Raw genomic sequence first — 10,442 nt, forward strand, 5'->3', positions numbered from 1 at the left:
TAAAATTTGGCCCATGATGGACCCTTTTGCATAACGCCGACTAGCATGTGGCAGTAACTCTGAGTGGCCCATTTTTATTAAACTGGCTTGCCTTTTTTTAAATGGCAAGCCAGTTACAGACTCTTCCCCGACTCTCCGAACACTATACCCACCCCCTCTCAGTGGGCAAGGCCAGCTCTCATAAAGGGCTCCCAGAGGGGGCTGGAGGGACAGCCATGACAGCTGGTGACACTGACCAGGGAGAGGTGAGAACAGTTAGCCCGGAATAATTACCAGGCGGGACGGTTCCAAACACTACAGACAACTAAGTATACTCACCAGCTGAGGATGAGGGTCCTGGTAAGGAGCTCGGCAAGGCAGCTCCAGCAGTGGCAGAGGCTGCAACAATCCCCTCCATCACGGCCCTTGATATCATCGTGGCCAGCGCAGAGAAGAGAACCGGCTCTCCAGAACCGGGAGAGGTAACTGTGGATGAGGTCGACGTAGTCGTTGTTGACGTCCTCGATGAGCTGGAACCAGCGGCACTGCTCGTCACAGTAGTTGTTCTCCCTGACGTCCACGCAGACAATGCCATGAGCACAGAAATGACTAGAACACTAGAGACAAAACCAAAAGAAAGAGAAAGCTTAGTACAACAGAACTTGCTGCAGAAACTACTCCAGTCAGAAACTTGAGTCCGAGCCACCCACGCACTAGCTTAAATAGCTGATTGAGTTAACCTTGATTAACTTTAATAACTTAATCATCAAATGAACATTTTTATAGTATCTACATATACATTAATCTACTAATTACTAAAGTTATTAGTCTGTAAAATGTACTATGTAGCTAATGAGGCCCCTCTGCCTCCTCAGTTCTCCTCTTCCTCCAAATGTGCATGTAAATTTCTTTAATGACCTGCAACAAAGTACGTATAAGAGTTATTTACTTATTGCACTTGCTTACTATCCAGCAATTTATCAGCCTTCTGACATATAGGATGAAATTTACTATTTCGGTAAATTTATCATGCATCCACAATAAAAAATAAATATACAGTACACGCAACATTAGAAGTAAATTATTTGTTATAGAAATTGATATCTCAAAGAAATGGAGACCAATAATGGCCAAGGGTAACTCACACTTTCACATGAAAAAGTAGAGCCTTGGCCAGCTAATTGTATGAATATATTACCATTCAATTCCTTTTGGTTTTTTAGAGCAACACATGTAAACTGCCTTCTCCAAATTTTTAAAGGAATGGAGCCAAGATGGAGAGTGCATTTTCAGCTAGTCCTTGTCCTGTAAGAGGTGTATTTCTGGTCATGTTCTTATACAGGAATGGTTTATCTTATAAAAACAGACTTACTTTAATCTCTTTTTTAGCTCTTTTTAAAATGTCAAGTCTATTGATACTCTTTTTGAGCTTGCTTGGCATGGGGTATGGTATGTTATGGGGCATGTTAGGCCTTTTTAAATTTTTGAAAAAAGCTTGCTGATATTTTTTCTCTCACAGCAATTGCAGGCATTGACCTACTTGGACACCTTGCAAAACTTTATTGCTCCAGACTTATAGCAATGAGATACCTAATAGGAAGTGGCACAAAGTGGCAATAGATAAGTAAATAAATAATTTATTAATATTCACTTGGGAAATTTCAGATGTTCTGGGTTGCTGTCCGCCGAGTGGTACTCCATTTCTGAGGTAATCCAAAGTGAGTTTGGGAGCATCAGAAGACGAACTCGCTTCTCATTCTACGTTTCCTTTTGTTAGGGGAAAGGAGGCTTAGTTGACAGATACTTATCAATATCTTTTAGTTAAATTTGCTGGAGACTCGGCCTCACTGAAAATTAAAATGCCTTGAAAACTATTTTTTATATTTGTTGAAATATTTAATCAACAAATGAAATGACTTCTTCATAATTTGATGCTTACGGTATTTAATTCTTGAATCTGTTGGAGTTTGAGTTTAATTTCTTGTAGAGATACTTGCTCTTCAAATGTTCTGGGGATAGTTCATCTTTGCATATATATGCCTGAGGAAGCAAGCCTTCATTGACACTGCTTCTAAACATTCTGATGTCTTCTGTGACGAGGTCACCTAGCTTTCTCCTATCATCCTGCTCACCAAAAATCCTTTCATACTGAGCTGGACAACTATGTCAATTACTTCACCTTTTACAGTTGCTGTTATGTCCTTGCAAGTGGTTTAGGCTAGGAGTAAAAAGTAAATGAATTTTATAAGTGTTCAGTTAATCAAGACTGTCCCAACAGTGAAAGGACATTGTTCACTGAGCCATAGATAATAGATGGGAAGGATGGTTTGGAAACAACCACATGCAGTTGAGTATCCTTTCTCATTGGCAAAGAAATTCTAGTTTCTGAAGGGCATGGTTATAGTATCTGTAGCATAAAGAAATATCAAAGAAATCAAAAGTTAAAGAGTGCATAAGCACTGCACTAACAGGTTGAACAAGAACTTCTTGTGAAAATAGTTTTTATATTATATTGATTTACATTATTTGACACTTTCATAATTATGTGTGTCTTTGGCTCCCTCAAAAATTCTCTGTTGGTCCATCCTCATTTAGTTTTATATATCAGTGCATTATCAGATTTTGTGTCGCCATAATTTTAAATGATTTATTGGCATTACATGATTGCGCCATGATGCAACTGCCTGTTTGTCAAAACTATCCCATAACCTTTGTGTGACTTTTGAGCTATTTTCAACATTTTCCTGCATTATAAATTGTTACTATGTATATAATAATAATAACAGCATACATATGTTGTGATTGATGTAGCCGAGACTATCTATGTACTTGGGCTTGACTTCACTTTTTAAAAGAGTGAAAAGTTTCTTCCAGAGACCCACAGCATTACTACCTAATTCACCAGAAAATTTTATGGTTCATCTGAGATTAATTGAGCTACTTCATTTCTTATACATAAAACAGCAAAATCAGAGGCTGTAGGGCTAGAGAATGGTAGCTTTCTGAAGCAAGAATTTAGAAGTGTAATAGCAGCAGTGACGTAACAAAACATGACATGAATAACATGACGTAACATTGTGGCTCACTATGTGCATTACCAATAGGTTCGAAGCAGACACAGCACTAAGTATTATTACATAATAATCCAAATAATACAAAATTAGATTACCTCTTCATTCTCCAACTCCTTTTCATTAGAAAATCACAAGTATCAGTTTGAAGTGAGTGTGAGTGGCCTGTCCCTTCATCTCTCCCTGTTACTTCGGTATTCAGACTTTTCAAGACTATAATTTTATTGTTCTATTTTTATAATCTTCCTCTACTTATAATCTTCCCCTGTGGTTCAGCTCCCATCAGCACCACTGAAGAATAAGACAAGTCAGACAGAAAAGGAATGAACACAGCCATAACTAAAAGAAACCTTTGTGTCCTTATCCTTGTGGAAGTGTATTTCTGGTCATGTTCTTATCCTTGAATGATTTATTTTTACATTTTAAGACCTTATGTTTTTCGCTCCAATAATTGATTTATAAATTTGTATGACCCGGAGAATGAAGTTGTGGAAGCAGCTGAAAGGGAACTTGAAAAGGGGACGGCATAAGTTGATCAACTTGCTTAGCTGATGCTCCATTTCCTCCAGTCAGTGCAGCACTCCAGTGAGGGTTTTCTGGATTGTATGATGGATTTCTCTGATTCTATTAGAGCTCCAATTCTATTAGAGCTCCAATTCTGTCAATACGTCAGTCTCAGTTTCTATGGGTTTATTTTACCTCACTACTTTTTGCACTGTAAAACCCCATGGACACCTTGACCTTGAACCGACTTCCCATTCTACAGGTTGTTTGATTTGGGGAAAGGAGGCTTTATCAACAAACTCTTGTTTGTTGCTAGAGCTGGTGCTCTGTCAACAGATTTTTTGTTTTTTTAGCTAAATTTGCACCTCACTAGAAATTGAAATGCCTTGAAAACTTATATTTTAAAAATTTCTTCAAATATTTAATGAGCAAATGGAATAAATCCTTCTTTATTGGGGAGTGAAAAATAACTTGAGGTCTGTAGGTGAGTATTTGCCCTTCAGCTACCTGCGATCCACTCTTGAAGCATGTTGTATTTTTCATTACTAAATATTGCCTGACTATGGAATAAGTTTTGTCTTATCCAATTTTTGACGATTTCTTTATGATATGGCCAATAGTCCTCTGTAACAGACGCTCCTAACTATCTGTTCACCAAACTTATTTCTTAATCAACACGAAACTCAACTGAGCTCAAAACAAAAACAAAAACTAACAAAAACTAAAACTAACACTCAAAAACAACACACTTATATAGATCTTATAAATGTCCAGAAGGTTCTATAACATACAAGAATACTTTACATGATTGTTCTAGAATATACTTAAATACACACATAATATATAATTACAATAGTCCACAGAGAGTTCCGGATTCATTTAGAAACAACTTCTTACATCCTCCTCATTACTGATAGAGAGAGGGAGTGGAGGAGAGTTTGTTTGATTCATTGTGCTATACATTACTGGTGGCAGTAACAGGTTTGTCAGATAATGCCTCCATAAGGAACTGCAAACATGCTTCACTCTTCAAGAAAGATCATGTATCTGCCATAGTTGCCTAAAATAGTAGTGAAAACACTAAGTATTGCTTAGGTGGAGGAACATAAAATATACATGCAAATGAGCACTACCAGCTAATTGCAGGCTGTAATCATCATACTGCAGGGAAACTGACAGATTGCACTGCAATGGTTTAATAAAGGAGAGCTTTGCAGAGCCAACCAGTTTCTTCAGGCTTGAAGGTAAATTCAGAAGTTTACATTATACTCACAGATCCTCATCAGGTTGGCTGTTGTGATTGTAATTTTTGTGGATATTGTATTTGGGGCCCTTGCCCATGCTATAGGCGTATAGATTTTATTTGTGCCAGTCATTGCATAGGATACCTTTAATCAAATTAAAGTCTCTAATTGTCTACTTTGGTGTCATTTATTATTTTATCCTTACTACCACATTCTTTCTTGTAACTTTTAGCTTTGAAAAATAGTTCATCATTTGTCCTTTTCATGTTTTAAGGTATGTCTTCAGCTGTCCATTTTTTGACAACAAGACTCTTGTCAATTGAAAATACCTCTATCTATTTCATGCTCTTGCTGGAGGCGAATTTGATCCTTCCTAAGGTAAGTTTTTTCCTGCTTTCCTGTTCTCACCATTTCCCTAGACAAGCAAAAAACAATCTTGAAAACAGAATGCGACTTGAACTGAGAAAAGGTTCTATTTGATGGTTAATTGATGAGCTGGACCATTCATTTATAGAAAGAAAGCCTTTCTTTCTAATTGTTGACATACGTTAGCACCGTAGCTACAACCGATCTATTTTTATTAATACAAGGCAAACTTTTATATGTGCATATAAATTATTAATATTCATTCTCCTAACTTGCTCACTGTCGCTTGCTTCTTCATTCTTTCTTCTTTGATGCTTAAGGTATCTAATTCTTGCTGGATGGATTGAATTTTTGATTAAATTTTATTAGAGTTTTTTCTCTTTTTTTCTAAAACTTGGTATTGTCCCCAAACCTTGCAATTTTTATCATATCCCAGGGATAATAACCACTTTCCTAATATTGATCCTATTCCTCCGAATGATGTTACAGGTTTCTTGTGGAGAGGTTTTTTAATCAATTATAAGTAACTTTCACTTTTTAAAACTTACCTTATACCTGTAGTGTAAAGGGCTGTATTATTACAAATTACATGTGTGCTTTGATGCTTACGGTATTTAACTCCTGCTGGATAGTTTGAATTTTTAATTCAATTTCTTGTAGAGTCTGTAGTAAATACCAATTAAAGAAATTATATATGTCAATGAATTTCGGATATGAGTCAATAAATACCTTTTCATCATTCAGTAATTGCTTTGTGCATTCTATAGAATTGTTGGCTACTGTTGGCACTTGGCACCTGTGCTTTGTACATGCATCTTACTTCAAACTTTGTACCTTCTTTAAAAACTAAGTATTATCTGACAATTGTGTAAGCTGTCTCATATCCTAGTTATTCAAGTCTTTTGCCGAAAACTGGTCCGATACTGCCTATCTCATTGGTTGGTTTGTCAAATAATTCCTCTGGCTAAGGAACTACAAATTCTCGAAGGCCTTTTTTAACAGCAACACTCTTTGATTCAAAATACCTCTACATGTGTTTGATGCTCTTGCTGAAGGCAATTTTGTTCCTTCTGTTGTATGTAGTTGAGACAGCGATCAATAACTGACTGAGTTTATTATCATTAGGAAAAATAATTTAACTTAACACTAGAAATGGCAAGATATAGGTTTACAGCTAGGGCCTCTAACTTACCATCACTTCAAATCTTTCTACGTAATACTAAAGATTGTTCAACAATTGTGTAAACTTAGTCATAGCCTAGCTCTGCTAAAAGTTTCCCTAAAATTTGGCCCATAATGGGCCATTTTGCATAACGCCGACTGGCATGTGGCAGTAACTCTGAGTGGCCCATTTTTATTAAACTGGCTTGCCTTTCTTTAAATGGCTAAGCCAGTTTGCTAAATTTAGGTATGGCTGACCATGCACAGGTGACCAGGTGGTCTAAAAGAGAGCTCTTAGAGATTGGTGATGTGCCAAATGGTGTTCTGAAGTTGTGGAAGTTTACTGTACTCACTTGCACAAATGGCAGTTTGGTAGAGTCATCAGAAGTCAACAACCATTCCTAACATGGATGAGAGAATTTTCATATTCTCACAAAATTTCAAATTCCCTTGCTAATCATAGACATTACTTGGTTCAGCTCATTATATACTCTGTTGTTTCTCAAGCCATTTACCATTTGATTAAGATTATTTCATGTCATGTCACACTTCTCTAAGGATGAGTTTTCTTTTGTTAAAGAGCTTCCAGAGCATGTAGACATACAAGATTAATCCACAGGATCCAGAAGATAAACATGGACGAAGACTGTGCAAATCCTTCATATGCTGCTGCAATTTACCTTATAGACATTCCTTCCCTTGCCTAAGAATGTCAGGAACCTATCTTAAGCTTTTTAGAAGTTGACCCACTCCTTCCCTAGCAGCACAGTAATACCAATTTACAATGGAAGAATTTAAGCCAATGCTACATTCTTTCATAATGAAGGTGTATTCACAGAGCCATACTCGGTGCCAGTTTCAAGTGTACAGATTTAATACGAGTAGCCTGTCAGATTTTTCTCTCGTTATATTACATGTTTTAGAGTGTATCTAGGATATGGGTATGGTGATTAGCTACACAAATTATAGTTAATTAGGTGTGCAAAGCACACTGTAATTTTGGCCACACCCACTTTCCTTGCAGGAGGAAATTTTACAGATCACATTTATTTATTATTTCACGTGAAAACAGTTAATAAAAAAGTTGCCATATTGTACAGCATAGCATGGTTTTTCTCTTAACTTCAAAGAAATCAATATACCACTAGCCACTAGTCACTTAGGACATGAGACATTTGCTTCCTCTTCCTTTTTGGAGGGTTGTTCTCTTTGCTTTGTATCATCAGGGGTAGACATCATGTATTTGATTAGCAGCTCCAGCGACTGCCCTATCCCACCCACCCTGCTGGACCTATTTCCATTCTATGTTCCAGGTACTCCAGGTATGCATCTGTTCCTCTTGTGACAGCCCTGGCCAGGGAGGGAGTGGGGGTAGCCTCAACATAGAACAACTTTCCAAGGACATGTTAGATTATTTTACTGAGAACAACAACTAAGTAACTATTGTACAATAACTGAACAAAAATCAATTAGAAGCATCATACACATACATAAAACCACAGAGTCTAGAAAGTTCTAAGGTTAGTAGGTTACACAATATTACATAATAATGTGCATGGATCAGCAATAATTAATGTGGTTACAGTAATAACAACCATACACAAGTACATGTACATTAAACATTGACCATCAAAGTCTAGAGTTATACCAACAGAACAATTGCAAATATTAGATTTACATCTCACACTTTCACATGAATGAAAAAGGAAGATCACCTCTCATTTATCCATCAAATACAGTTCTGGCCTTCCTTCTTATGTCATCCTCAGTTGATCATGAACAGAGCCTTGGCCAGCTTATTGTATGAATTTATCACCATTCAATTCCTGTTGGTCATGACTTGAGGATAATATCAACCTCATCATCAGTACAGTTATTTCCATGGAGAGACAGGTTGCACTGCAATGGTTTAATAGAGGAGAGCTTTACAGAGCCAACCAGATTCTTGAGGCTTGAAGGTGAATTTAGAACTTTACATTATACTCACAGATCCTCATTAGGTTGGCTGTTGTGATCATAATTTTTGTGGATATTGTATTTTTGGGCCCTTGCCCATGCCATAGGCATATAGATTTTATATGTGCCAGGGCCCTTGGTAGGTTTCTCTGACATGGTTGAGTATCCTTTCTCATTGGCAAGGAAAGGTTACAGTGACTATATGGTGTCTCTGAGAAGAGATGTGATAGGAGAGGTAATGAGTGTTTATAAAGAATCCTGTCCCAGTCTAGAGGTAAAAGAGTTAGTTATTGATCCTAAAGAACTAGCCTATCCTGTGAATACACCAAGAGAAAAGACAGTGTATAGTGTAAAGGATATATAAATCATATAATCTGAATAACAAGAATGACAATAAGAACACTAATAACAAAGAACATAATTTCCGGACACATCACATCCTAGTTTCACTTGTACTTGTTTCAACCTGTTTCTTCCTGAACACTCATCCTCGTTTACTCTGGAGCCTTCATTTTGGCTATTCATTCTACTCTTAATTTTCAACTCTTAATTTTCAGCACATCAGCTTTTCATGTCAAAATCAAAGTACATGTATGAACCCTGGAGTCTTACTATATATGCATATTCAATTTTAATAACACAAGTGATAACCAACCATAACAGTATGGTAATGAATGTGCTCGCACATGCCTTCTTTTTGTGCTTTTGTTAGTATTTTTTGGTGGCAGCTAACAATGACAACAACAACAATAGTAATAGTCACTTTTCTAGCTTTTTCAGGAAAGTAACACACGTAAACAAAGAGATTGTGTAAAACAAGATGAGCACTATGCAAAATATTATAATTAAGTATTGCCACTATATGGCATGCTGTAGAGTAAAGGGCTTCATTATTAAAAATTACATGTGTGTTTTGATGCTTACGGTATCTAATTCCTTCTTAACAGATTTAATTTTTGATTGAATTTTTTGTAGAGTCTGTAGAAAATACCAGTTAAAGAAATTATGTATGTTAATGCAAGGTCTGATATGAGTCAATAAATACCTTTTCAGTCTCTAATTGTTTCGCGCAATCTACGGAAACATCAAACAGGCTATAATACTGGAAGTAAACTTACTTACCTGCTTCAAAACTCATGCTGGAGGAGTTTGCTGATCCTAAAAACTCAGATCGTAATCATACTGCAGGGTACGGCCCGAAACTTACCTGCATCTTCTTGGACACCGAGGCTGACCTCCACGCTTGAGTTCGCCGATCCTAAACACCAAAATGGCAGGCTGCAATCATACTGCAGGGGTTTAAACTTACCTTTTTTTTGATGGTGATTCATCTTCCCTCTCCATAATTACAACAATATCTCCGAGAAGAGTACACTAGGCGGTCAAAAAGAGCGGTCAGCGATAGAATGTAGTATTTATGCTGCTGCACACAACACACACACCAGTGACGTTATTAGAATTGGCAAAAGTCACCAATATTGAAGACTATCATAGTGCATGGTGATAGCCATTTCATTATACAAATAAATCCTTAGTTACTTTGTCCGAAAAAATAACAAGATATTTATGACTTCAGCAGAACTGATTAATATTGCTAATTTTCCTTTACCTACAAACTTTAAAAATACTCTCTTTCTAGGTGTGATTTGAAAGCATAAAGACACTTATAATGGGATTAAATCACAGAACTTCTCCTTCCAGTTAAGGTCTTGTAACATTATTGCTAACAATAGTTATTATTATTCGTAATTATTTTTTATTAGGCTATGAAAACAATCAAGATTTATTATTATTATTATTATTTAATGATTATCATGATACTATTAATTTTTGCATTACAATGATCAGTGTGATTTATTATTATTATGTAAAAGTTATCACTAAATTTGTTACAAAAGTTAACGAAACTGAACTATTTACAGTAACACATCATGTGTATGTGGAGTATCAGTGAACAAGTCAATCTGGGAGTGTCAGACAAGCCCAAGTCACCCTTCCAATGCAAATTCCACCTAAAAATTAAAATCAGTATTTTGATTTAATTGGAACTGACTCAAGCAATAATTACACAAGTAAACTTAAAATTAAAATATTTACTCCTTACCCATTTCATAAGCATCAATGTCAAAGCAGTTCTTGGCAGCTATTATATCACCATAAA

At 36.3% G+C, this 10,442-nt stretch overlaps 1 long non-coding RNA gene across 1 annotated transcript; it reads left to right on the forward strand.

The window, feature by feature from the left end:
* The first annotated feature begins 905 nt into the window (after positions 1-905).
* LOC109583041 (uncharacterized) lies at positions 906-2,622 on the forward strand. Its single transcript, XR_002185336.1, has 2 exons — positions 906-1,919; positions 1,967-2,622. It is a non-coding gene; the product is annotated as an uncharacterized LOC109583041 (long non-coding RNA).
* The last annotated feature ends 7,820 nt before the right edge of the window (positions 2,623-10,442 follow it).

Source organism: Amphimedon queenslandica, unplaced genomic scaffold (genome assembly GCF_000090795.2).
Source record: "Amphimedon queenslandica unplaced genomic scaffold, v1.1 AMPQUscaffold_13334, whole genome shotgun sequence".
Taxonomy (NCBI): Eukaryota; Metazoa; Porifera; class Demospongiae; order Haplosclerida; family Niphatidae; genus Amphimedon; species Amphimedon queenslandica.